The sequence below is a fragment of the Bos indicus genome, chromosome 9 (assembly GCF_029378745.1).
Source record: "Bos indicus isolate NIAB-ARS_2022 breed Sahiwal x Tharparkar chromosome 9, NIAB-ARS_B.indTharparkar_mat_pri_1.0, whole genome shotgun sequence".
In the NCBI taxonomy this organism is placed as follows: Eukaryota; Metazoa; Chordata; class Mammalia; order Artiodactyla; family Bovidae; genus Bos; species Bos indicus.
Window position 1 is genome coordinate 35,280,839 of NC_091768.1, and position 27,774 is coordinate 35,308,612.

Here is a 27,774-nt window from a genome sequence, read left to right on the forward strand (position 1 = left end):
TTCATTACTTGACCGGCAGCCTAAATCACCTTCACTGAGTGCAGTCCTTGATCAGTCTCCTTAAATTCATAGTGTTTATTGGCACAGCTTTGAAAATCATTTCCAGAAATCACACACACACCATTTCCACTCTCAAACACAGATTTACTCCATCCACACCACGTATTCAGGCATACACATTCAAATCATTTCCAAAGTTTATACTTCTCTCTCAGCTTCCTTTTGTTTTCATATCACCCTCTCCCCTTTCCATCTCATAGAACTAAGAGACCATGAGCTCGGAGACAGCAAACTGCATTGGAAACTGGTCTGGGTCTGAAGTCCAGAAGAACTGCAGTATCAGATTGAATCTGCCATTGATTAGGTTTGTAAAATCAGGCCATTTGCATTATCTTTGTTACTCAGTTTCTGTGGCTAAGAAGGTAAAGAATCTGCCTGCAGTGCAGGAGACCCAGTTTTGATTCCCGGATCAGGGAAGATCTCCTGGTGAAGGGCATGGCAACTCACTCCAGTATTCTTGCCTGGAGAATTCCATGGACAGAGGAGCCTGGTGGGTTACAGCCCATGGGGTCACAAAGATTCAGATAGGACTGAGCGATGAACACTTTCACTTTTCACTTCTTCCTTAAAAAGAGACAGTGAATGAGTTTACACCTGAAATCCTAAATGGAAATGAGTTAATAAATAATGCAGGTAATTTTCATGAATAAAATAACAGAAATAACCCTGTATAAGATGATAGCAAATCCTGCAGACAAATGAAAACTGTATATCCAGTATAAAAGCATTAAAATATGTGACCCAAAATAAACGGGCAAGCAAACACACACACATTCTCTGCTACCTGGATTCAGCCCATAGGCTAACTGTGCAGCCAAAGTTTAGATTCTCTCTTTCTCTTCCTATCTCTGAAATTTTATAACCTTCTGGTGTCAAAATTCTTTACAGAAAGAATTTTGAACAATAACCAAAGCTAAAGAGGAGAGGAAGAAAAGGGATGTTGGATTACTTCCAGTATCTCTTTATCAAACCTCATACTGTATACCAAAAGACACCCAAGAATAAGGAACAAACTTGGGAACCAGACGTAGTTCCCAGTCAGGAAGAAATAAGCTTTGTTAACACTTTGTTTAGGGATGATGGATCCATTGATTTTCAAGAAAAAACAGGGTACATTTGGAACAACTATATGCACATTCTAGGATGAGAATCATAAACCATCTATTGTTAAATTAAGTGTGAATCATTTACAAAACTTAGCAAATAACATGTACTAAAGCTGTCAGTTATAAAATTGGTGAAAACATTTAGTTAAGACTGGATCCAATGTGTTTCTGATCTCTTTCAATCTTCCTGCATTCTCTTCAGGAACCAGCTAACCTTCAGTGACCAGAGTAGTTTTATGCCATTCCACCCCATGCAGAGGTTTTGCTTCCTTATATTAATTTTGTACTAGTTTATTGCTTGTGTCGTTTTTCAAAATTCAGAGTAAATAATCTTTTTCATTGTATCAAAAGGAGTCCCGATTCTCTCCCATAAACATGGCAAATATCAGCTTCCCTCTTATTTTTCCTTGATTTAAAGTTTAACTCTGAATGTAAGGTGGTCTGAATAACAGTGTTGCACTCTTTTTCTTGCATTACATTTCATTGTTTTAGGAAGAAATTTAACTTTTATTTGGACTCTGAGTTTTAATTCAGCACATATTTTGTACCAGGAATGGAGGTAGAAATTTGAATTAAATATAGAAAGAATAATGAGAAGATTCTTTCTCTTGAGAGAGTATATTCACTTGGACAATATAGGCACATAAAATAGACTTTCAGTACAAGGTGATAGGTACAATAATGCAGGTCTCCAAGGTGCTTTGAGGGCTCAGAGTAGGAAAAACTCACCCAGAATGGACTTCAGGGGCAGAACAAAAGAAAACTTTCTGGATGTTATGTATTCTGACTGCCTTTCAGAGGGTCAAGTAATGAGCTGGAGGTAGAAATATTAAAAAATCGAGTATATTCAGGAAATTTCAAGTAATTCTGTGTGGTTTAGTATAACATAAGATGCAAAATGTCAGGTAACAAAGAGGCTTGAGTGTGTTAGTCATTCAGTTGTATCCAACTCTTTGCGACCCCATCGTCTATCCATGGGATTCTCCAGGCAAGAATATTGGAGTGGGTTGCCATTCCCTTCTCCAGGGGATCTTCCCAACCCAGGGATCAAACTCAGGTCTCCTGCATTGCAGGCAGATTCTTTACCATCTGAGCTAAAAAATTTAGATTTTAATGAATAAAAAATGGGGAGCCATTAAAGGTTATAATTAAAGAAGTTACAGCCATGAAATTAAAAGACGCTTACTCCTTGGAAGGAAAGTTATGACCAACCTAGACAGCATATTAAAAAGCAGAGACATTACTTTGGCAACAAAGGTCCATCTAGTCAAGGCTATAGTTTTTCCAGTGGTCATGTATGGATGTGAGAATTGGACTGTGAAGAAAGCTGAGCGCCGAAGAATTGATGCTTTTAAACTGTGGTGTTGGAGAAGAGTCTTGAGAGTCCCATGGACTGCAAGGAGATCCAGCCAGTCCATTCTAAAGGGGATCAGTCCTGAAATTTCTTTGGAAGGAATGATGCTAAAGCTGAAACTCAGTACTTTGGCCACCTCATGTGAAGAGTTGACTCATTGGAAAAGACTCTGATGCTGGGAGGGATTGGGGGCAGGAGGAGAAGGGGACGACAGAGGATGAGATGGCTGGATGGCATCACTGACTGGATGGACGTGAGTCTGGGTGAACTCCGGGAGTTGGTGATGGACAGGGAGGCCTGGCATGCTGCGATTCATGGGGTCGCAAAGAGTCAGACACGACTGAGCGACTGAACTGAACTGAAGAAAACTTATTTGAATATTAAGTGTAAAATAATGGAAACAATTGAGGCTGAATTTCAGATTTTAATTTGTGACATTGTGTTGTAGTAGTGGTATCAAGTAAGATTAAAAAATCATGTGGGTAAGGAGCTTTGTTAAAGTATATGAAGAAAACTTAAGGTTCTGGGCACAGTATTCAGACTGTGATACATATAGGACAACTAGGTAAAGAGTAGCAGGAGGTAGGGTATGAATACACAGCTTGTGGAAGATATAATTTGAAGAAACACTGTCATGGAGATGATAATTCAAATCATGAATATAAATGAGATAATCCAGGAAGAGCATAGAATAAGGAGCGTGAGTGGCACAAAAAAACCAGGAGAAAAAAGAATAGGAAACCATGATGATAATAGGAAAATAATAATACTATGGAAGCCAAAGGAAAGTATTAGCAGTGTGTTTTGAGCAGAAATAGAAAGGATAGCATATGATGAACATTTGGTATTCAACCCAGAAAGGAAAATTTGTTTCTAGCTTTGAAAATCAATGAATGTGATTCATTATATTAACAGTATAAAATAAAACAATCCTATGACCTTTTCAGTAAATGAAGAATATTTAATGAATTAACAATTGATGATAAAAGCTATCAGCAAACTAGGGATGGGCAAGAACTTCCCCAGAATATTAGAGGACAGCTATGAAAAACCTTTATTTACCAAACTTAATTTTGAAAGACTGAAATACTTCTCTTGTAAGATCAAGTACAAAGCAAGGATGTCCACTCTCACCACTTCTATTTAACATTGTACAGGAAGTTCAAACCAGTGCAATAAGATAAGGAAAAGAACATTATACAGATTAAGAAGAAAAGAATGAAACTATCTTTATTTGCAGATGATATGAGTACTTATGATTATATGTGTAAAAACTCATAAGATGTATACCAAAAAATTACTAGAACTAATAAGTGAGTTTAACAGTATGTCAGTATACAAGATCATTATATAAAAATCCATTATATTTTTTACATAAAGAAATGAAAAATTGTAAATTTAAATAGTTTCATTTACAAAAGCACCCAAATCCATTAAATATTTGGAGGTAAGCTTAACAAAGTTTGTGCAATGTCTATAAATCAAAAATATTAAACAGAGTTAAAGGGAATTTTTAAAAGATCTAAAGAAATAGAAGACACTTTGTTTTTGAGCTGGAAAATTCAATACTAGTAGATGTTATTTCCCCCCAAATTATCTGTAGATTTCATGCAGTCCCATTAAAATATTCAGTAAGAGTTTTGAAAAATAATTCATACATATTCTAAAATTTATGTAAAATTAAAAAATCAAGAATAAGTAAAACACTTTTGAAAAAGGAAGAAGAATAAGTTGGAGGACTCACCTTACTAGATTTTAAGATATTATATAACTATACTAATCAAAGTGGTGCTAAACAATCCACATAGTAAACAAAAAAGAATTGAGAATTAAGTAGATCCATGTATATAAAATTTATTTATTTTTGACAGAGGTAACAGGATAATTCAGAGGAGAACAGAAAATGTGTTTAACCAATGCTCCTGTGATAATTTGTCATCTTTTTTGAAAAAAGAATGAATTGTAAATGACCTTATGCTATGTATAAAAATTAACATAAAATCAATCATAGGCCTCAATATAAAAACTAAAACTATATTACAAACTATGGTATATCTATATAATGGAATGCTATTCATTAATTTAAAAGGAATCAACTATTGATACACACAACATAAATATATCTCAAATATAATATACTGAGCAAAAAAAGCCATGTATAGAATATGGTTTCATATAGGTAGTATGGAATTTTAGAACAGCAAAACTAATTTGTTGTGGCAAAACAAATTAGTGGCTGTTTTGAATAGAGGGAGTTGAATGGATTATTGACTACAAAAGGGCATAATAATACTTTCTGTTGTGATGGAAATGTTCTATATGTTGATTGTCAAAATACATCAAAGTACACACTCAAAATGAGTGCATTTCATTGTACCTTAATAGCATCAATTAGAAAAATAAAATATATATATATTGATAATGAAGAGATAAGGGAGGCATGACATGTTTAAAAGTGTTAGTTGCTTAGCTATATGCAATTCTTTGTGACCCCATGGAGTAGCCCCCCAGGCTCCTCTGTCCATGGGATTCTCCAGACAAGAATACTGGAGTGGGTTGCCATGCACTTCTCCAGGGGATCTTCACGCTGAGGGATTGAACCCAGGTCTCAGGCATTGCAGGCAGATTCTTTACCATTTGAGCCATGAATGTTTAAAAGCTGCTATCAAAGTACGAAAAAAAAAAGTTGAAGATGTAGAGAAGCTCAATTAACTGGAGAGATGTGGTATCTGGGAAAGTAAGAGAAAATGATATCAAGGGCAAAGATAGAAGGCAAGTGCTACATGATAAATAGAATATTTCACATTCTGAGATAGAAAGGATGTTAAGAGGTAATATCATTGTTTCTGTTTGTGGCGTTAGGTATGAAAACATGACAGCATCATGATGTATAGCCTTAATTCCATTGGTGAAGTAAGAAGAAAGTCTTCTGTTGAAAATGGATTGTTCTATTGGCCAAAGACTTCTGGCAGAATTTTCAAGCCAGAATCTAACATTCAAATTGGGACACTTTTAAAGATCTAGCATTAGTTGCAGTGTCAATTCCAGTTTTCCTTCTCTTTGCAGTTTCTATTCCACTCTATGCTGAGTCTTGACATAATAAATCTTTCCACTTAGAAAATAATGTACAAAACAAATCAAGGAATTGAGTAAATACCATGGATTTTATTAAATATTTAAAATTTAAAGATCATAATAGAAATATTATCTATCAACTGTTGATAAATTATAAACTTGATAGAATATCAAGTTGACTTTGAAAAATACTTGAAATTTGTGAAGTGCATGAAAAAAAGAATGTTATTTCAGGGCTTTAAATAGCAAAATATATGCTAAAATCAAGCTGATTATTTAATTTTCAGTATCTTCACACTTTCCTATTTTCTTGGCTTCATAAGATAATATCGACAACTGGGAATAATGTATCCATCTCTTTGAGTTTTTAAGATGTTTATCTGTTAAATTTATTTTCTTTCAAAAACATCTAGTTACTTCTGTGTTCCTATTTACAGGCTGTTTAAGTAGAAATTCAGATTGATTAGACCATCAATGTAATATATTATAAAATAAAATGTTATATAATAAAAGTAGTACAGTTAAATCTTCCTAATTTCAAATTTCAGTATCATAAAGATATTCTTTTAATTAAAAGCCATAGCCAAAAATGCCACATAAGAACACCCATTAAATGATGCTATAAACAGAAATTAACTGAGATGTGTGGAGAGCAAGAAGCCAGGAACCTAGACTTTAATCTACAGCTGGTGCAATCAATAAATAAGTGAAACAACAGTTGTTAAAAGAAATACTAAATAATAATACTTTAAAATGGCTGCAATGTCACACTTATGTAATAGGCATATCATCCAAGGGCTTTCTGATGAATTTTTGTATGTTATCCAAGGGGCTGCTGATGCTAAGTCGCTTCAGTCATGTCCGACTCTGTGCGACCCCATAGACGGCAGCCCACCAGGCTCCCCCGTCTCTGGGATTCTCCAGGCAAGAACACTGGAGTGGGTTGCCATTTCCTTCTCCAATGCAGGAAAGTGAAAAGTGAAAGTGAAGTCGCTCAGTCGTGTCCGATTCTTAGCGACCCCATGGACTGCAGCCTACCAGACTCCTCCATCCATGGGGTTTTCCAGGCAAGACTACAGGAGTGGGGTGCCATCGCCTTCTCCGACCCAAGGGGCTAACCACCGACAAACTGAGTGTAGTGGCCATTATGAAAGAAAAATATAACATTCTGGAAAAATAAGTTTCAAATGCCATATACTCTAACATACAATGTAAGGCATGCAATAAACACAGGATATAAATTTATGAGAACAAATTTGCATAATTAGATATGATGGTAAACTTTTTTGTTTTTGTTTTTTCAGTATTTTTATTATCACTTTGTTTTTGTAATCCCAAATTATTATGACTGTAGTTTTTACACAGTGAATATTTGTTTAGATTTACCTATATGTTTACAAATGTCTGTGATCACCATCTCTTCTTGCATTCGACCCTCTTTGCACACTTAGGACCTCAGCTCAAATGTGACACATATCCTTCCACTGACATTTAATGCCAAATCACATTGCCTCACCTTAACTTCATCAACTTCCTCCCCTCAACTTCAAGGGGATGGAGAAGTATGCCCAGGAGGAGATCTGAATACTGAGAAACAGCTTTAACCATAATAACTACCCCTCCTAAACAACTGAGTTTTTAATTTCCATGCCTCTATTCCTCATATCTAGGATTCTATATTTTTTATAATTGTATTATTTTATTCTTATATTTCTGATTTGTCTTTTTATGCCTCTAATTTTATACACAGCTTTAAAAAATTTATCAGATTGCCTTATTATCTGCTGTGTTTAGGATACAATCCTATTGTTCGGGTGTTTGATAGATTCTCACTGATGGTAGGTTGCTTTATTTTATAATTCTCTATTGTCAACTCATCTCTTGTGAAGTTCTACTTAGAGGATCCTGTGTCTCCTGGTGGAGGGTGTGTCTCTCCAGAGTGGTTCATATTTATTTCCAACAGTGTTCTTAGCAGCACCACTGTGATGTCCTTTTCAGAATCTCTGCATATAGCATCATCTCTTTTGTTATGGTAAGCTTGCAGTTTTTCTATGAGGAAGGAGAAAGGTTTTTTTTTCCTATCAGCATCCAGGGAGAAGCAGACAAACATCCTTGATTTGCTCCATTGTGACTTGGTGATTGTTTCAAAGAGGCAGTCCTTGCAAAGTCTTAACTTTCTATAGGAGGCTGAGAGCCACCTGCCTGCTCTGGGTCTCTGAGGCCTCAGATATGATGGTAAATTTTTAATAAATGGATCGAGTGGGACTATTTAGCCTGTAAATCACAGATACCCAGTTTGAACTAGCTTAAGCAGAAGGATGAGATTATCGAAAGGATGCTATTATCTTAAATAATCTTGGAGAAAAGTTGGATCAATCAAGATATGGGAAAGGGCAGAGCTGCATCTGTACCTTTGTAACTGATAGAACCAGGGTTTGAAGATCGATGACATTCATTTATGTCTAGACTCTACCTCTTTTTGTTTTCTTCCCTGCTCTCTCTTGCTGAAGACTGGTTTCCTTCCTATAGAAAATATGACCACTATAATTCCTGGAAATTTATATCTCAGCCCTACACAACAGAAAGAGATTGTGTTTTCTCTTAGTTCTATATCTAAGAATTTACAGCAGAGAGTCATTGGCTCTGCTTAGCGCAAATGTCTGCCCTTGGTCCAAGCAATTGCAGCCAGGAGAGAGGAGGGCTCCTGGTAAGGTGGCTGCTCGCACACAGCTCTGAAGATGGATTAGGGGATCAGAAAGGGACTCTGTGCAGATAGTTCCACAGATGATCATGTATTGCCTATTTCTTCAAGGCAATAAAAGTACGGTTTTAATGAAAAACATTCATAATAAGATACATATACTAGGTTAAAATGTTAATTTATAAAACAAAGTATAATTGAACCAATTTACTTTGTTTAGATGCTGGAAATACACAGGATGTTATGTTAGTTATATAGAAAGAGCTTAATTTCCAAGATGTATTTGTGATCTTAGACATATAATTGGAAAATGCAAATAAAGGATTCTTTTAAAAATATTTTGAGTTCTATCTATAGGTTTAACAAATGCATTTGTGAGGTCCTAGATTTTTTATCTTGAGGCTGGTTGATAGGTAGGATGGAGTTATACTTTGTCAATAAAATAAATTAATTATATTTAGTCAGGTATCCAATAAGGGAGAGTTTGTGGGCCAAATGTGCCAAATGGATATACTTAGATGTATTTACTAAACACTTTATCATATGTTCCTGAATGCTTATTAGAGATGCATATTTTGTACTTGAAAAGCAATATAGGGAGGAAGACACATATACAATTAACTGTATTTCAATAATATGTATCAGTTTCTCTCGTTTTCCTTCTTTTCTCTCATCTTTTGTGAGATCCTCCCTGGTGCCTCAGTCATTAAAGAATATGCCTGCAATGTGGGAGACCTGGGTTTGATCCTTGGGTTGGGAAGATGTTCTGGAGAAGGAGATGGCAAGCCACTCCAGTATTCTTACCTGGAGGCCTGGAGGGCTGCAGTCCATGGGGTTGCAGAGTCGGAAATGACTGAGTGACTAAGCACACAGGAGTAAACAATCTGCCTGCCTGTGCAGGAGACACAAGTTCAATCCCTGGGTTGGAAAGAGCCCCCAGAGAGGGAAATGACAACTCACTCCAGTATTCTTGTCTGGGAAACCCCATGGATAGAGGAGCCTGGCAGGCTACAGTCCTTGGGGTCGCAAAGAGTTGGACACAACTTAGTGACTAAACAACAACAACATACTGATGTTTATCTCTTAATTGTTTAAAAATAGAAGTTATCAACTCAGGTAGATAATACATAGTTTTAAAAAATTAAAAGAAAGTCTAAGTGCAAGCTCTAGAAATTCTTAGACAGTCTGAAGTTTCCCTAATAACCTGTATATTTTGATTTGTTGCAGATATGCCAACCTAGATAGAACAGTATTGATTCTGATATCTGTCTGTGTCTCTTTTTTTTTTTTAACTGTGCATAGTCTTTCTATGGTATGACATGATTTCTAAGATATGATAATTACATGTCATCCCATGTTTTTATCTGTTGTCCCATAATACCAAAGAATACATTTATATTTTCATCTCAGACCTAGTTCTCAGGTTAACTGGACAGCTCTGCTTACAAATCCCATCGGCACCCCATACTCCACATATTCTAAATTAAATTTCTCATCTCCATTCAGCTCTCCCAATCAGATCTTTCCATATTTACTGCCTTAGAGCCACCACCATTCACCTAAAATGTCATACCAGAAGCCTGGCACGCTCCTTCCTTGCCCATTTCTGTCTTTAGGCTTCAATTCAGATGCTTGTCATAACTCTAATAATATAGTTACCTACTAACTGGCCCTGTATACAGGCCCGTCCAGGGTAATGCCAGAATGGCCTTGCTTAATGTAAGATCGGCTTCCAAAGCTCCTTGCTGGAAACTCTCCAGTGCCTTCCTGCATCTTCAGTACAAGATTAAAATGCATTTGTGTAACATGGAATCTTTCTTCATCTTATATATAGTTTTTGCTTTTTGTTTATTGGACTAGATTACAGGTATTTTTAGGCATCAACTTAACCTGGTGTGTTGATTATTGTATTCTCTAAACCTGAAATAGGCTTGGAATACTCCAGGGGTCAACTACATATTTGTTAAATGGATTTATGTGTAAGTGAGGGACTGAAGGTATCTAGTCTCTACAAACCGTTGACATTGTCCTTTCCTGTATTCATGCTGGGTGGTGATTGCAGGGACAGGCTGTGACACCACGTAACAGACTGCTTTCTTTCTTTGGGGGGATTCGTCTTCCTATCTTATTAAGTTTTTCTTCTCTTTCACTCCTTCCCTCCCCACATTGTGAACTTATATACACCCATACTCACACATGTACACACACATGCACACACAGCATATACACTCACATCCACACCCACACTTGTTCTTAACTAATTCCAGCACTTTCAAGCAGTCTCTTATTTATCTGGTTTTTAAGAAGATGGTTTCTGATATCTTCTTACCACCCTTTTTCCCACTCTCAAGGCTCATCATATGTCCTTTCTTTATTTCTGTAGAAGGCTGTCTTATGTTGCAATTGACTTCGGGAGGCTTATTACCTCTAACAATTATACTATTTGAAAGCTAGAGCTGAATAAATGCTGATGAATGAATAAATGAGTAACCTACTAAGGAAATACAACAGAATGACTGACATATAGTATGAGGCTGCTAAAAACCAACTATAATGTCAAAAGATGAGTGATAACTAAGGTATTTATTAAGAAGTTGAAATTCACATTATTTATCCAGTGACACACAAGCCATCTGTTAAATAATTTAATTGTAGATTCTAACCAACATTACTAATCTGCAACATTGTAAATGGTAGGATCACATAAGTATTTTCCTTATAGGTTTTGGATGGCTGCAATGATGGTGCCTCTTAAGTACATGGTCATTCATGCTAAAGCCAACCCTAGAAATTATGGGAAAAAGGAAGATAAGAAATCTTATTCTATGTAATAAAAGCATTAATAAATTCAATCAATTATCAAACTCCGAAAAATTAAAAAAGAAACTCAACAGGTGTGTAGAGTGAAAGACTGACATCTGATAATTCTTTACAGATGAAATAAATAAATAATATTGGGAAGTGAAATAATGAAAAGAGACATAATAATAGTAGTAACATAATATTTAAAATAGTCTGTATTTCTTTAATGAGAGCTTGTGATATGCCAGAAATCATGCTTAGAAAGAAGTTTTAGATATAATTAGAAATCAAATGAAAATGGATCATAGAGTTTTGATGCCAATTGAATTACTTATTATTTACTTAAGCACTGAATTAAGAGTGAATTCTGGAATTGGTCCATATGGCCTTAACTCTGAGTTCTACCCTTTTAATAGGTGACCTTGAGCAGATTTTTAAATTTCTCTGTGTCTCAGTTTGTTTCCTCACCAAGAAACAAAAGGACTAGATACCTCATAGGGATGTGAGGATTCCATGCATTAATGTACATAAAACAATGAGAACAGTGCCTCAAAGAGGTAAGTCAGTAAGTTACTGCTGGGCTTACCAGGTGTACCTGCTGGTAAAGAACCTGCCTGCCAGACAAAAGATGTGGGTTTGATCCCTGAGTGGGAAGGATCCCCTGGAGGAGAGCATGGCAGCCACTCCATTTTCTTGCCTAGAAAATTTCATGGACAGAGGAACCTGATGGGCTGCATTTCATAGAGTGGCAAAGAGTCAGACATGACTGAATTGATTTAGCATGCACACAGGTTACTGCTACGTCTACTGTGATGCTAAGTCACTTCAGGCGTTTCTGACTCTTTGTGACCCTACTGCCACTATGTTTTTCCCTGGTGATGTGTGTTCATGCTCTGTGACAGGTCATGACTAACTCAGTGACCAGCTTTCATGACTTCCAAGAGGACAGAAAGGTTAGATATTGTCAATGCAGAATATTACAAAGATTAGTTCTTTTGTATTTCAATATTGATGAGATTTTTAAAAGGGAGAAATTGAGAGCAGATATCAGATTCTGCAGTTTGTTTTGACACACAAGTGCTCTGCTTAAATTTAGAAAAAAATAATACATAAATATTTGTTTTTTTCTGATTCTAAAATTACACACTTATTACAGAAAACATGAACAATAACAGTTACAAAATTACTCATATCTCACTACCCAACATTAACCACTCAAGATTTCTGAGCAATTATTCTCTATTATGCTGTTTGCTTCTAACAGTTTACATGTTTAAAGACACTTCCATCAATAATTTCAGTTATCTAGTGGGTTTCAAAGCATATGCTTGTGCATGTGTGTGTGTGTGTGTGTATGTGTGGAAGAAGAGGCTGGGAGAAATGGAGTCTTTAATAGTAATTGCTATAAATCTTACATTTGTAAGCAGTGGTGGCTTATATAGTTTAAAAATGTCCCCAAATATTTTAATCCTCAGAGCAAGATTCTCCTTCATGAGAGGGAATCTATATTAGTATACATCTTCCATATGGGCATATTATCTTATATAGATAGGATCAAACTGCATTTTAATTTTCTATCCCTCTTTTCTACTATAGCATTTCCTCAAAAGCATTTCTTTCCTTTCAATAAAAATAAGACTTTTTATGACCATAACTTTAAACAGCTTCATTAAACACCATGCTGGGCTGGGAAATTGAACATATAGGCTATATGATTCTAAAGCCCATAAACTAAAATGATGGGCTCAGCCCCACAAAATCCCATATGTCTGTGTGTATTAGTCCCTAGAGAACCTCCTACTCCCCCAGTGGTGAGATACCAGCAGAGAGGTAATAAAAATGAATTTGATGATATCCATTTTAGGGCCACCAAATATAAGAAAATGGATGAAAAAGATTAATTTTATAACACTTTTTTCTATATCAAAGTCTCAACAAATGCATGTGACTTGAAATATTTATAATGGAGAACAACTGAGGTGATGATCTTTTATCAAACTTTCTGACTTAGTAGGACAGACATGGAAGAAAGGGGATAACTACTTCATTAAATATGGTAGTGGGAAAGCTGAAGGCTACTTTTACTCATCTCTCTCAGTTATTCTCAGAAAGAATTAGGAATTCTGAAGTTGGGAAAATTGAATAGATCACACGGAAGCCCTGAAGGTTGGGGATGACAGTGGAAGAAGCGTTGATAACAATAAGAAACCATAAGAACAATAATAAACAAAGTCACATTGCTTTGAAGAGATCCTTAATATTCATTTTATAGCCAAAGCATAAATTAACTTGTTCAAGTTTTTAAATAGTATAGGATTTGTGGGTGGTTTTTGCATATTCTGTATTAAAAATAATGATGCAGATACTTGCAAAGATGCTGCGATCACTAGTAGTTAGGAAAATGCAAGTCATAACCACAATAAGATGTTACCTTATGCTTATTAGAATGGTTATCACCAAAAAAAATAGGATATAAGAAATTCTAACGACAATGAGAAGAAAAGGAAACCCTTGTGCACTGTTAGTGGGATTGTAAATTGTAAATAGTGGTACAACCCCTATGAAAAACAGTATGGTGGATCCTCAAAAGATTAAAAAGAATTACCATATAATCCAGCAATTTCACTTCTGGGAATATGTCCAAAACAAATGAAACCATTAACTAAAAAAGGTATCTGCACCCCATGTTCAAAGCAACATTATTTACAACGACCAAGACATGAAAACAACCCACGTGTCCATCAAACATTATGAATGGATAAAGAAGTTGCTTTACGTGTGTGTGTGTGTGTGTGTGTGTGTAGCTTCCCTGGTGGCTCAGTGGTAAAGAATCCATCTGCCAGTGCAGGAGACATGGGTTTGATCCCTGGCTTACGAAGATCCCCTGGAGAAGGAAACGGCTACCCACTCCAATATTGTTGCCTGGGAAATCCCATAGACAGAGAAGGCTGGTGAGCAGTCTGTGGAGTCTCAAAGAATCAGACATGACTTCGGGACTAAACCCTATATAAATTACATATATATATGAGTATTATTCACCCATAAGAAAATGAGGAAATCCTGTCATTTGCAGCAATGGTTCCTGACAGTTGAGGTTCTTGAGGGCATTATGCTAAATAAAGTAATTTAGGCAGAGAAAGGCAAATATTGCATAATCTCACATATACAGAAAATCTATAAAACAAAAACATCCAAATTTATAGAAAAGGAGATCAGATATGTGTTTACCAAAGGTGGGGTGGGAGGAAGGAGCATTAGAGGACGGTGGTCAAAGGTATAAACATCTAGTTATAAGATAATTGGGCTTCCCTGGTGACTCAGACAGTAAAGAATCTGCCTGCAATGTGGGAGACCTGGCTTCGATCCCTGGGTTTTGAAGGTCCCCTGGAGGAGGGCATGGCAACCCACTCCAGTATTCTTGCCTGGAGAATCCCTATCGACATAGGATCCTGGCAGATTACAGTCCATGGGGTCACAAAGAGTCGGATGTGACTGAGGGGTACAGTCCATGGGGTCGTATAGAGTCAGACATGACTGAGCGACTAAGCACAGCATACCTGTAGGATAATTACTAGGAATATCGTGTACAGCATGATGATTATATAGAGAAGTTAAGAGAATAAAGCCTAAGAGTTATCATTACAAGGGCATTTTTTTTCTTTTTTTCTTGTATCTATGTGAGATGATGAATGCTAACTAAACTTATTATGTTAATCGTTACACAATATGTCAACTGTTATGCTGTACACCTTACATTTTTATAGTGACATATGTCAATTATTTCTTAATAAAAAACAAACCAAAAACAAAAATTTAATTTTAGTAGCTAGCACTTGCTGAACACTTATGTACCAGGCAATGTGTTAAGATCTTTGTGTTTTTTTTTTATTATTATTATTCTGTCAACAACTCTGTGAAGTAGTTGCTATATCATCTCCATGATAAATGAATATTTAGAGAATGTTATTACCATGCCAAGCCTTTGACTGTGTGGGTCACAATAAACTGGAAAATTCTGAAAGAGATGGGAATACCAGACCACCTGACCTGCCTCTTGAGAAACCTGTAGGTGGGTCAGGAAGCAACAGTTAGAACTGGACATGGAACAACAGACTGGTTCCAAATAGGAAAAGGAGTACATCAAGGCTGTATATTGTCACCCTGCTTATTTAACTTCTATGCAGAGAACATCATGAGAAACGCTGGGCTGGAAGAAGCACAAGCTGGAATCAAGATTGCAGGGAGAAATATCAGTAACCTCAGATATGCAGATGACACCACCTTTATGGCAGAAAATGAAAAGGAACTAAAAAGCCTCTTGATGAAAGTGAAAGAGAAGAGTGAAAAAGTTGCTTTAAAGGTCAACATTCAGAAAATGAAGATCATGGCATCTGGTCCCATCACTTCATGGGAAATAGATGGGGAAACAGTGTCAGACTTTAATTTTTTGGGCTCCAAAATCACTGCAGGTGGTGACCGCAGCCATGAAATTAAAAGATACTTACTCCTTGGAAGGAAAGTTATGACCAACTAGTTAGCATATGCAAAAGCAGAGACATTACTTTGCCAACAAAGGTCCATCTAATCAAGTCTATGGTTTTTCCAGTAGTCATGTATGGATGGGAGAGTTGGACTGTGAAGAAGGCTGAGCACCGAAGAATTGATGGTTTTGAACTGTGGTGTTGGAGAAGACTCTTGAGAGTCCCTTGGACTGCAAGGAGATCCAACCAGTCCATTCTGAAGGAGATCAGTCCTGGGTGTTCTTTGGAAGGACTGATGCTAAAGCTGAAACTCCAGTACTTGGGCCACCTCATGCAAAGAGTTGACTCATTGGGAAAGACTCTGATGCTGGGAGGAATTGGGGGCAGGAGGAGAAGGGGACAACAGAGGATGAGATGGCTGGATGGCATCACCGACTCGATGGACATGAGTTTGGGTGAACTCCGGGAGTTGGTGATGGACAGGAAGGCCTGGCATGCTGCAATTCATGGGGTAACAGAGTCAGACACGACTGAGCGACTGAACTGAACTGATTACCATGCCTATCATGCTGCTGGCCTGTAGCAGAGTGGAGCTCTGAACCCAGGCACTCAAACTTCAGAGTGGCCCACGCCTCCTACCTGCCACCTCTGTATCACTATATATTGGTAATAGCCTGTGTCACATAGCTCTTTTCAGATTGTAAAGTGATTTGTGTTCAAAAATAATAATGATGTGATGAATCTTCTCCTGCTTAAATCTTTGTGCATTATGGACTATATCTATTTGAGATGAATAAGCCAAAATTTCTTAGCATATGTTGCCAAATGATGTTCCAGAGTGTTTATACCAATTTTCACTTTGCTACCAAATTAGGAAAGTGCCTATTTTTTCATGCTCCAAAGAGAGAAGTTTGAAAATAGAAAAGTGCAACACAGTTAAATCACATGTAAATAATAGTGGAATGGAGATTAAACATTAATGTGGAAACTAATAAAATATTTCATAGATAACTGTCAGAGGAGTTTTACACAGGTTGATAGACTTGAATGGGGGTATTGATGGATTTGACAACAGAAAGAAAAGAAAGTACTTAAATTGCTTAGAATATTTACTCAAGAAATGCTCTTTAAAATCAACAGAAATTCCAATTTATGGATAACTTTAAGATTTTGAAATGAAAAAATGAATACCTTCCTGATGGGACTTTCATTGAGTTGGCATAAAGACAGATGTTGATAAATGTAAAAAAGATAGGAAAAAAACCCAAAAGGATTTATTATTATTATTTTCCGTTTAAATATACTTTGTTTTTGGGCAATCTACATATGTTTATGTCTTAATCTTTGAGAAAAGAAACTGAAGGGAATATACAAAAAGAAATAGACATTTGTGAGTATTAGATTCATTGAAAATTAATAAGGAATGTGTAGAGATTTTTCTGGTATTGGTCAGCAGGAGTGACTTAAAAGGAATTTAAGTAGATAAATACCAGATAAGTAAAATTTTTAAGATAAAATACGATAATGGATGTGAAAATACTCTGAAAAGTGTAAAGCACTGTGGGAATGTAATGTGCAATTATTAGGTTATTACTTACTATTAGATCACAAATTATTTGAGAAATAATCTGTTGGTACACTTCTCTGACATAATTTATCTTGTATTAAATCCAGAAAAAAATTATAATGGAAGATGTCATTTTACTAGTGACACAGTTTGTGTTGTGAGGGCATTTGTCATTAACCGTGTAGTTTGTTAAGGAGCTTTGAATGTCAGCTTTCAGGGAGGGACAATTTATTCTATTATTCTTTAGACTGCTGGAGCTGGTAAACTTTATCATATGTTAATGAGGTTGGAAAAAGAAATACTAAGGAGCTGAGCACTTAAATCAGCTTCTAGAAAATGAGCTGTACTGTAGATAATAAATTTTATAGTATTGTCCCATCTACTTACTGTAAACACGTGTAGTACAGGCTCTAAGTTTATGAATAATGGCTTCATTTTGAAGTAATTAGGATTCAGTGCCATTAACAGCAGGATGTCTGGATAATTATATTTTAGAATGAAATGTCTAAGAAAAGGCATTTCTGTTCTTATGACAATTATGGATGTGATTAATGGTATAAATGACAATATCCAATATACATACAGAACAGCAAAAATTAACTGTATCTATCATGAGTGACAGTATGAAAATTAGATGAAATCAATAAGCAGTAGTAAAGAATAGCTCCTTTAATATTTGTGTTCTCCAAGACAGGGCAGTTTGGAGCAGGAGTCTGGGGGATGGGTAGAGATGATACCTTTGTCAGTCTCTCTAGAGTCTCAGCAAAGATCAATCAGTAAATCCTACCTTTAATTATATACACTGTATAAATGCTCCAAAATCTTAAGGATCCTTGAATGCTAAAGGAATGTATAGAAGAACATAGGGTGCCAATTTTGAAAATTGACATATACAAGCCTTTCAGAGGGAAAACTCACTTCTGAAATTTATCATATTTTTAGAGTAATGAGCCCCATGACCTCTCCTTGTGAGATGAGGCAGTGGAATCTAAGGCAGGGAGCACACCTTTGGTCTTCAACTCCAGGGAGTTGAGCATTTCTTTCCTCTACATGAGAAACTTCCTGAAGAAGGAAATGGCAACCCACTCCAGTACTCTTGTCTGGAGAATCCCATGAACAGAGGATCCTGGCGGGCTACAGTCCATGGGATTGCAAAGAGTAGGGCACACACACACACGAAAAACTGTCCTGTAGGTCTCCAAAATGGATGGCTTGCATTTAGTATTAATTTCATTGTGACATAGTTTCTTTTCCACCTCCTTCCCTTCACTGTTACACAGCCATGCACACACATGCGCATACACGGCTATCTGAGTGGTGTTTTTTCTTGGCCACACCACACGGCATGTGGAAATTCCCTGCCCAGGGATTGAACAGACGTGCCTCCTGCAGTGGAAGCATGAAGTCTTACAACCACTGGACTACCAAGGAAGTCTGTATCTGTGTTGTTTATTTTGGTCTGTTAAGTGCTTACTTAGAATACTTTATAAAGACTTTCACCAACTGTACTTTCATTTTTTTGTAACTTCTTCTTTTAGAGGTATCTTGTGGCTTTTAATTTTGCCTTGCAAACCTTATACATATATCTTACCATCTCTACACACTGCTAAGCTGCTAAGTCACTTCAGTCGTGTCCGACTCTGTGCAACCCCAGAGACGGCAGCCCAGCAGGCTCCTCCGTCCCTGGGATTCTCCAGGCAAGAACACTGGAGTGGGTTGCCATTTCCTTCTCCAATACTCTACAATTCTCTACACACTAGACACCCGTCAACTTCTGAATACTAAGTTCTTCTTCCTCTTTTACTTTTCTACCATGCTATTAGTACTATTTCCAGGTGTCTTACAAAAAAAAAAAAACCAAAACTTTTTTTTCATGAAAAATAGAAAACACAAAACAGAGAACAGTATAATATACTTCCATGTGCTTATCTCTCTGTTTAAACTATCCTTTATTCATTTCCTTCCTTCCCTATGACTACTTCCACTCTTGTTCTGGATTATTTTGGTATAAACCCTAGGATTCTTATCACTTCACTCATAAATACTGTAGCATCTACCTTGAAAATAAAAGTGTCATTATTTTAAAATATAGTCAGGATGCAATTATCTCATGTGTGCATGTGTGCTAAGTTGCTTCAGTCATGTCTGACTCTTTGCCACCCAAGAACCTGGTCAGTATCATCTTCTGTGAGGCTGTGGCCATCTACGGCATCATCATGGCAATTGTCATTAGCAACATGGCTGAGCCCTTCAGTGCTACTGACCCCAAGGCTATTGGCCATCGAAATTACCATGCAGGTTACTCCATGTTTGGGGCTGGCCTCACAGTTGGCCTGTCTAACCTCTTCTGTGGAGTCTGCGTGGGCATCGTGGGCAGTGGAGCCGCCTTGGCTGATGCACACCAGGCTCCTCTGTCCCAGGCAAGAGTACTGGAGTGGGTTGCCATGCCCTTCTTCAGTGGGTAATTATCTCATATATCAAACTATGTCATTAATTTCTCATTGTACTTTTAAACAATTAGATTAAATTCACATCTTTATATTCCTGTAGGCATCATAAAGGGCTTCCCCAGTGGCTCAGATGGTAAAGAATCCACCTGCAATGCTGAAGGCCACAGTTCGATGCCTGGATCAGGAAGATCCTCTGGAGAAGGGAATGGCTGTCAAATCCAGTAGAATTAGAATTAGAATTCTATGGACAGAGGAGTCTGGTGGGCTATATTCCATGGGGTCACAGAGATAGACACAACTGAGCAACTAACACCCTACTACTAGGCATCATTAAACAAAAAATGTTTCTGCTCTCATTCTGCTGTCCTTAAAATATAACCATTCTCTTTTTAGCTTAGTTTCTTCTGTTTTGACCATTATTAACTAAAACTTATATTCCTAATTATTTCAGATATTTCAGTTTTCTTTGAGATACATAATTGTATTTTGTTCTCAAAGAAAATAATAGGAAGTAGCCACTCCAGCAGGAGGGGATGGGTATTCCATTAGAAATAATATTAAAAAAGAAACAGAAGCATATAAAGCACATTTCCAGTAGATTAAGTTCAGCGATTTCACTGTTGCTGGAGCCCAGGGGTGCTGATAGGTATTTACAGAGGAAAAGCTATAAAAAGAAAGCAGAGCCCCAACTGATACATCATGTATGCAAGTGCTGGTCCTTTCCAAAGGAATAAAACAGCCTATCTGAGGGGCTTTAAGAAGGAAATAAGCTAATAAAATCAGAATTTTACCAGGGACATAGTTGAGACAGCATGGAAAATATATTTGCCAGGGGCATATCTGGAGCCAAGTGTGCAAGTTGAAAGCCTATTGCAAGAGTTAGAGATACTAGTGTCCTACAATAATTTAAGGTTGTGATGATGAAGAGGAACAGACCTAGGATAAGAGATGATTCTAGAAAGAAAAACACCAATACAGTATACTAACGCATATATATGGAATTTAGAAAGATGGTAACAATAACCCTGTGTATGAGACAGCAAAAGAGACACTGATGTATAGAACAGTCTTATGGACTCTGTGGGAGAGGGAGAGGGTGGAAAGATTTGGGAGAATGGCATTGAAACATGTAAAATATCGTGTATGAAACGAGTCGCCAGTCCAGGTTCGATGCACGATACTGGATGCCTGGGGCTAGTGCACTGGGACGACCCAGAGGGATGGTATGGGGAGGGAGGAGGGAGGAGGGTTCAGGATGGGGAACACATGTATACCTGTGGCGGATTAATTTTGATATTTGGCAAAACTAATACAATTATGTAAAGTTTAAAAATAAAATAAAATTTAAAAAATAAAAAATAAAAGAAATTGATGCGGATGGAGGGAGAAAAATCTTTGAGGACATGCGATTTAGGACTTGACTCAGCTTCTAACTAACTGGATACATTTTGGTACTTTTAAACATGGGGGATACAGAATAGATTGAGGTAGGAGCACTGAGAAAGGAGGCAGGGAAAGTTGAGATGCTTGGAGTCAGAGGATCAGTGGCAGAATCGAGGAGGAGTATGAATCAGGTAGTTAAATTAATCTGGAACTCGAATTGAGGTTGTTGTTGGGAATTTCCATTGGGAATTAATTGTGCTAGGTTGGTGTGGAGGCCTTGAATGAATCTTGCAGAACTCCAGTATCTGAACTTGGACGTTTATCACCCAGATTGAGGCCATATTCAGCACATAGGCTCCTTGCTAAAGACTGACTGCAGGGAGAACAAGATGGTGGACCCACTCCTTGGAGAAGCCAGATTCCTTTGCTGATCAACTTTGGCTGAAGGACTTCCTATGGACTTTGTCAAAACTGTTAGATGACATGTCAGTCCAGGAAGCTTCCACTAAATCCTTTCTCCCAGATCTCCATAACTCCTCCCTATACTCCCTCTCTGAAGTCCTGCCCCCCCACCCTCTATCACTTCCCCTAATAAAATCTTTGCTTGTTTAATGCTTTTTGGTATTGCTTCTCAGACAACCCTGACTAAAACAGTGGGTAGATGAAGTCATTTTGGTGTAGAGAGTGTAGGGAAAAAAAAAAAAAAATCGATCAACCTGAACAACTTGAAGGATAATCCTTAGAGGAGTGTCCTATGGAGGATGGAAAAGGCCTAAACCTAAGAGGAAAGTCTTTAGCCCTGGCATTCTTTAAGATAGAAATATAGAACTACATCCAGGTTCTTGCCTTGGTAGTTCCACTGTGTCTCTCATTCCAGTTACCTTTGTCCAGTAATCAAAAAAAAAAAAAAAAACCCCAAAGGTATCTCTTCCCAGAATCTTCTTTTCCTAAGAGTGACTCCTAGTTCTTCCCTACTGACACAGTTATTTCAGGTGGGCTCTCTAGAACTACTGTGTGTGTGCTAAGTCACTTCAGGACGTAGGACTTCAGGACTGCACGCTAAGGACTGTAGCCTGGCAGGCTCCTCTGTCCATGGGATTCTTCAGGCAGATATTGGAGTGAGTTCCCATGCCCTCTTCCCGGGGATCTTCCTGACCCAGGGATTGAACCCACATTTCCTGTATTTCTGCACTGGCGGGTGGGTTATCACTGGTGCCACCTGGGAAGCCCTAGAAGCACTACTGTTGATTAAATCAGCAGTGTATCTCATACTGTTTATAAAATGCTCCTTCTCACGTCCGTCCTTAATGCAAAAATTCCAAATGCTGGACATCAGAACCTTTTAATTAAGGTTAAGATTTCTAATATATAGTACTGCTAGTTACATATTGGTACATACTGACCATTGTCCCGTGCCAGGCACTATGCTACTTATTTGGCATATTTTATGTTATTAATCCTTAAACAATCCAGTAAGACCATTAATATATCCAACTTTAATAAATGGGTAAGATCATTTAAAGTCCCTTGGCTGGAAAAGTAGCAGTTGATGCAAATGATCCCTGATTCAAAGCCAGCATTGTCTGAAATCTTCACTGCGCTTTTCAAGTTCTGCAGCACTCCTTAATTGTGGGGTGTGCAGGAGGGATCAGCATTGTGATCTGATATCTGGGAAAGGTCCTGCCTTCTCTGAGATTCATCCCTCTAATTTATAGTATCATCTACCAACTACCACCTTGGCTGAGATAACAGACAGTACATTTTTACCTCACTTAATTGCATTTTCTCTGTCCTCATAAACTCTAAACATTAATTACAGCTATCGATATTTTTAATTTTATCATTTTTTATTCCTAATATATCTCTCCCTTTGGCTTCCCCGATGGCTCAGTGGGTAAAGAATCTGCCTGCAGTGCAGGAGACAGAGGAGACATAGGTTCAGTCTCTGGGTCAGGAAGACTCCCTGGAGAAGGAAATGGCAACCCACTCCAGTATTCTGGCCTGGACCCATGGACAGAGGGGCCTGAGGGGCTACAGCCATGGGGTTGCAAAGTCAGATATAATTGAGCGACTAACACAACACTTTGATCTCATCAAGACTAAGTAAAAGGGGGTGTCATGAAACAACACGATGTATCAAGAATAAAACACTCCGGCGAACAGTAATTCTTAATTTATTCAAGACAATGAAGGAAGGAAAGAAAATGAACATATTCTGAATAGTTCTTATATTATTAGTTACAAATACAGTGAAATAAAAATTGTCAGTATTTCAACTGACTCAACAGATATTATAAAATATGGAAGTTTTACTGTTAAAAATATGTTCCCATATATTTGTTATATGAATATGTAGCTGTCTGTCTCTATATTATATTAGTTTATCTAAACCACAATCTACTTGTAATGCATTGAGCTAGTTGCAGTGGGTTGCAAAGATATTCAAGTAAAAGTACTATGTTGAGGACCATTGGTTATCATTATGAGATGCTAACTTGATTTTTTCTGAGAGGTTTTATAATCTACATACCAAAAGAGATTTTTTGCTAAGATCCAGGGGCTGATTTTCAAACGGCATGTCAATAAGTATGATCTTTAAGACTTGAAAGTATACCATTTTCAGTGATAGAATCCCATAAACTAAGCTCATAGAAATGTTATATAAAATTTAGTCAGTTTATTAATTTTTACTAACTTGTATTATTACCAATAAGTGAAGAAGTCAAATTTTAATCAGAATATTACTTGCTAAACATGAAACAAAGCAAAATAGGATATTTATGGAAGAGATTTATTTAGTAACATCTGTTTACAGCAGTGGACCCCATCTGTCTCCATTAAGGGCATTGGGAATAGAATGCTTTGGTTCTAACAAGATACTCTCTTCTCTGTAAAGTGTCTAGATGAACACTATCTATATTTTCCTTTGTGAATTTTCTGTCCTTACACTTTTTTTCTGTTGCTCCCAACTTTCTCCGTCCTATCAAAAGAATTTTTATTTAAACGTAATATAAAGAAGAGGTAAGGTAAACATCCATACCCCTTGAGATCTAGACTAAAACTGCTTTTTAAACTTCTATTTCTGGAGTGTGTTGGAGTCTATAGCCTTCCCTATGACTTTTGTACATTCCCAGAGGAATCTACCATTGAACTTCTGCTTCCTGAGTGTTTTCTTCTTCTTCATTCATTTATTTGGATGTGATAATCTGTCCTTCATAATTTGAGATACATGTGCACATTCTTACTTACACAGAACATCAATAATTATGCTAGATTTTTGCTAAAGCATTGAAGATCTATGGGAGGCTTCACAGTGGTATGTTTGCTTCATGTCATAAAGAACTCTGTGAGGAAATCACTATTAGGCATTCCCTTTGCCCTGGGTGTCGCAGTGGTAAAGAATCCATCTGCCAATGCATGAGACATGGATTTGATCCCTGGATTGGGAAGATCCCCTGGAAAAGAAAATGGCAACCCATTTCAGTATTCTTGCCTGGAGAATCCCATGGACAGAGGAGCTACAGTCCATGAAGTCTCAAAGAGTCGCACACAACTGAGCAGACACAGTTCTCCCAGAATTACTTTCAGTCATGCTATTACCATGATTTTCTTCCTTGGAACTTTCTCTCTAGGCAGAGCTGACCTCCCGCTTCCTCCTGCTTCTCCTCTTCCTGCTCTTCACCTCTTTCTTTCTAAACTGCCCTCCAGACTTTAAATTGTTCTCTGTCACGAGGAGAATATAAGCTGTACCCATTTCCCCAAACTTGCACTGCCCAGCCTCTCATGTAACTGAAAGAGAAAAGATTATCTTCATTTACAGTAATCGTTCAGATAAAGACATTGCATTTTGAAATAACAGTTTAAAAATATCCATTTGTTGTAATGCCAGATCTTGAAGGACTGGTTTTAAGGTAACTTCATGGTTCCATGATAAGCGATGCTTTCCAGCTTACTTTCGGAGAGGAATATCCCATCCAAGTTTTGGGTGGATATCTTCCTGTCATCTCTGTGTACTGCATACAGCTATCAAACTCTAAAAAGAAAATGATGTTAGTGAAAATGAAAGGTGAGAATCAAGGGCAACACAGTGAACAAATAGATGTTGCTTCTTGGTAAATACCATTCAGTGTAATATGTCAACATCTGGAAACGTAAACTATTCCATGAGTTTGTATTACTCTTGAGCCTCTGTGGATGAGGATATTTAGTCAGCATAATTGAAAACATCTAACTATAGTGCAGAGAATCTCAAAGTGCAGGAAACTATCATCCAGATCAATCAAAAGCTCTTTGAAGTTTTAATGTTTCAAGGTTTTTTTTTTTTTTCATTTCTAATGGTCTGGAAAAATTTTTCAAACAAAATATGCCCAGAGAGTCATCTTTAGTTAATTGATTTACAATTTAATGACTTCTAAAGGGCCATATTGCTTTATTCACATCAACAATTTTACTTTCATTTAATTGCATAGTTTCTTTTCTCAGTCACTATCTGTTACCCAAGCTTTAAAATTATGATAACACTACTGCATAGAACCATATATTTAAATACTGGAAAAGTACTAGAATTTTTAAGAAGCCTTAAAGTTTTTTTCTTTCTGCAGTATAACCTGGACAGGTCAATATTGTAACTATTTCTTTGCTTCTTGTTTTTCTGAAAATGTATTAGCTAAGAGCGATAAAACATTAGTCACTTAATATTTCAGAGTTATTAGCCTTATTCCTCCTCTAACACTTGCCACCAGAACCCGACCAACTAAAATCATTGTGTGCATTCTGATCCCTTTGTCATATCTGACAGTTACAGAGGAATTCAAAACCCCCAGGTAATAGCAATGATATTTCACAATCAATGAGAAAGTTTTCAGAAATATTTTTAATAGTTCAGTCTCTTTTGTAATAAATCTATAGGCCATGTATATGGTGGGGACAATACTAAGGCTTCCCTGGTAGCTCAGCTGGTAAAGAATCCACCTGCAATGTGAAACCAGTTCGATTCCTGGATTGGGACGATCCCCTGGAGAAAGGATAGGCTACATACTCCAGTATTCACTTGGGCTTCTCTGGTGGCTCAGACAGTAAAGAATCCTCCCACAATGTGGGTGACCTGGGTTTGATCCCTGGGTTGGGAAGATCCTTTGAAGAAGGGCATGGAAACCCACTCCAGCATTCTCATCTGGAGAATCCCCATGGACAGAGGAGCCTGGCAGGCTACAGTCCATGGGATAGCAAAGAGTTAGGACATGACTGAGTGATTAAGCACACTATCAAACTTTTTCAAACCCAGGTTTGCTATTTATCAGCTCTTTAAAAATGTTTTTTTTTTTTTTTTTTTAACTGGAGGATAATTGCTTTACAACGTTGTATTGGTTTCTGCTGTACAACAACACAAATGGGTCATAACTATATATCTATATATATCACTCCCTCATAGCCTCCCTCCGTACCATCCCAGCCCTCTAGGTCATCACAGAGATCCATCCAGGCTGGGCTCCCTGTATTATACAGCAGCTTCCCACTAGCTATCTATTTTATACCTTTACCACTCTTTGGCTTGGGATAGTTTAGTAAAATCCTCTGTCTTAGTTTTCTCCCAGGGGAAAGGGACAGAATTCTGATACCTACTTCATAAATTTGTGACTAAGATTAAATAAACTAGTACATATAAAATGTTTAGTAAATTGTTCATCACTTCAATATAGTGAGTGCTTACTCACTATATTGAAAATATACCTAAACTGGAGTTTCCCAGATGGCACAATAGTAAACAATCTGCCTGCCAGTGAAGGAGATGCAAGAGATGCAGATTCAATCCCTGGGTCAAAAAGATCCCCCGGAGTAATAAAATGGCAATCCTCTCCAGTACTCTTGCCTGGAAAATTCCATGGACAGAGGAGCCTGGCAGGCTACAGTCCGTGAGATCCCAAAGAGTTAGACATGACTGAATAAATGAGCATGCATGCATACCTAAATTACATATTTAAAAGACAAGAATATGCCATGAAACATATTTTAACAACTCAGTGGGAAGAAGTCTATAATTGTACAATAAACTGAAGTAGGGAAACCCTGTTATATCTCAATATGTTATTAAAACAATGCTTCATAGAAAGCTGCTGATTAATTAGGTTTCTTGTTTATGCTTTTCCACCATGATAAACACATGAGAAGTAATCAACAAACCTAGGTAATCCTTTAGGAATATGTTCAGTAGAGCATGCTATTAGATAGGATTAAGCACCAGAAAGTACAAATATTATACAATATTTTTTTTGGTAGTTTGAGATATGAGTCACTTATAGTTGGGGGTGATCATATAATTTTTTATTTAAAATGTGACCATTTTAAAGACTGAGAGGGTTTATTTCATGATGGACTTTTTGATCAAGGTCATTAACTTTACTAACCATCCATCCACAATATTTTTCACTTATAATAACGTTTTGGGAATGTAGGGAGACATAGCACTTCTATTTTCCAAAGTACAAAGAGTGATCTGGGCACAAGAAGATAATATTGCATTTGTTCTGTCGTGGAATACTACAGATACGTGGAGAACTTCACTTAGGAAGCATTTCTTAGACCTGAAGAATTTAATGTTTTGCAGAACCTAGAATTTGCATCTGATAGCTAACCACCTGATGAACTGGGATAATGGCATCTGAAGCTATATGGAAAAAGGCTTTGCCCTGAAATTCGCATCTCAGATGGTTGCTCTGGTTGTGGAACCTGCTTTGGTTCTAGCAATCCACAGTCACTGACTCAATGATTGACAGCTGTAACTACTTATTAGAAGGT